This window comes from Sinocyclocheilus anshuiensis, unplaced genomic scaffold (assembly GCF_001515605.1).
Source record: "Sinocyclocheilus anshuiensis isolate Anshui unplaced genomic scaffold, SAMN03320099.WGS_v1.1 scaffold1007, whole genome shotgun sequence".
NCBI classification, from domain to species: Eukaryota; Metazoa; Chordata; class Actinopteri; order Cypriniformes; family Cyprinidae; genus Sinocyclocheilus; species Sinocyclocheilus anshuiensis.
In genome coordinates, this window is record NW_015546067.1 from 3,503 (window position 1) to 6,324 (window position 2,822).

Consider the following 2,822-nt stretch of genomic DNA (forward strand, 5'->3'; position numbering starts at 1 on the left):
CCATCAAACGACACCAGAGAGAGTGCGTAGAGTGCCAGAAGTGGAGAGCTAAGCCGACTCTACCTATTATGGCTGACTTACCATCAGCTCGTCTGCGATTATACCAACCTCCCTTCTTCTCCACTGGAGTCGACTGCTTCGGGCCCTTCGTGGTCAAGATTGGCCGTCGCACAGAGAAGCGATGGGGCGTCATCTTCAAGTGCCTGACGACCAGATGCATTCACCTTGACCTACTCAACAGCATCGACACTGATGCATTCTTACTGGCATTAAGGCGCTTCATAGCACGTAGAGGAACCCCGTCCGAGATCCTCTCAGATCAGGGAACCAACTTCCGGGGAGCCGAGACCGAACTGAGAGAAGCTTTCAAGGAGATGGAGCCCAAACTGCAGGAGCAGCTGGCTAGCTACCAGATCACTTTTAGGATGAATCCTCCCGCCGCACCCCACTTCGGAGGCATATGGGAAAGGGAGATCCGATCGGTAAAGTCTGCACTACGAGTAGTCATCGGGAGCCAGTCTGTGCCTGAGGATGTCCTGCAGACTGTACTGATTGAAGTTGAGGGTATCCTGAACAGCAAGCCCTTAGGATACGTCTCATCAGACGTGGCAGACTTGGATCCGGTTACCCCCAATACACTTCTCATGGGGCGGCGAGACGCCTCACTTCCCCAGGTGATTTACACCCCTGAGCCCTTGTCCAAGCGTCGTTGGCGTCATTCCCAGACTATCGTTGATCACTTCTGGTCTTACTTCACACGACATTACCTCCCGGGTCTCCAGACTCGCCAGAAGTGGCAGCGGGTAACTCAAGATCTAGCTGAGAACACGGTGGTCATGATAATCGACCCGCAGCTTCCCAGAGCCCAATGGCCAGTTGGTCGGGTTATCAAACTGATACCCAGTGCTGATGGACACATCAGGTCAGCTCAAGTACAGGTCAATGATCGCCTATACCTACGACCTGTGGCCAAACTTGTCAGACTTCCCGCACTTCCGGATGGAGGTGAAACGGACTCTAACGACTAGGGAATTTATCTTTAGACATATTAGCTATGCTAATCTGGGGGCGGCTGTTCTAAATTCCCTATGTATGTTTATAGGGGAAGGACTTTTATTATGAATGTGTGCCGCTAGTTGACGTGAGTTTCCGCTATTACGATTTACTTTCACTTTCACTAGCCGCTTGATCCGCCATTTCTTCAGGTGTTAATGTGCGTGATTGAATAAAGACCACATTTAACACTTTGTGGCCTTAAGTTGTACAATATCCAATCCAATTGGAGCAATGTTGTGCCATCTGCTGTGAACAGTTAAATACTTCAGATAAAGAGTTGAACAGTGCCCTGTCTCCTGTCGCACTTCTTACCCGAGTCCCGTGGTGGATTAGCATCAACACCCCTACCGATCTATTAGTCCCGTTCACGAGTGGTGTGGATTACTTGAGGAACATTGTGATGTTTTTATCAGCTGTTTGGACTCTCATTCTGACGGCACCCATACATTTTCAGCAAATTTTATTTTATTTTATTTTTTTTGTCATATATTCCTTTAAAATTAGTTAATGCTTTATGCACCATTGCATAATGAACAGTAGCACTTTACTATGAGGTTCTATTTGTTAAAAAAAAAAAATTCATAGTTAATATGAACTAACAATAAAAAATACTTCTAAAGCTTGTATTAATCTTAGTGTTAATTTCAAAATTTGCTAACACATTATTAAAAACAAGAAGTCTAAAAATATTATTTAATGAACCTGAGACAATATTAACTAACAACGAACAGTTCTCTTTTTATTAGGTAACTATAACAAAGATGAATAAATACATAAAAAATGCATCGCTTGTTGTTTGTTAACACTAACTATTGGACCTTATTATATATATATTTGGTAATCAAATGTTATTTTTTAAACATAATACTGATAACACCGTTGCTGAATGAAATTCAATGCATGTTTCTTACTAATTTTGGGGTGCTGATTCCACACTTTTCACACTTCCTCTCAAAATGTGATGTGCATTTCATGGCATTTTTGCTTTTTGACAACCATGTGTAAGGTGAAGAAGTCTCACATTATCCTGTAATCATCAGAAAAACTAGCACAAAGACACGATTCCTGTCTTCCTCTGAGGTAGATTACAACTATTTGTACAATTCTCAGCAGATTTTCAAGTATATAACATTATTTTAGAGTTAGAATTATGGCGAGTGACGACAAAAAAAATAAAAATGCAAACATAAGATGCTTTCTGCTACATCTCTGGGTATTTTAATACATAGAAAAAAAACATATTTATTTAAAAACAAAGAATAAAGGAAGTATTTAAAAATAGTTTCCACTCCTTTGTATGTTTGTAAGTTAACTGATATATTTTGAGAAAAAAAATTTTCCCCCATTAAAACCGAAACGTTTGACATTTGACTGATTTTGTTATTTTGGTAGTTGCATTAAAACTAATACATACAGAATTTGAAAAATCTTCATTCTTATTTTGTGAAAAAACTTTACACTATTGAATGTTTTATTGATATTTTGAACACAGCATCATTGAAATAAGTAATATTAGGTCGTATTTGCAAATTAGCATTTTTTTTTTTTTCAAGATGCAGGGCTGTGTAATATCCATTTATAATGTTATCTTAATGTAAAATATGTTAGTATATGCAGAAAAAGCATTAACCTATATTAATAAATGATGTAAAGATATAATCCATTCATGGGCGACATTTGACTCTTGAGTCAGGGGGGCAAGAAGAAGAAGAAGAAGAAAAAAAATAAAATAAATAAATATATATATATATATATATATATATATA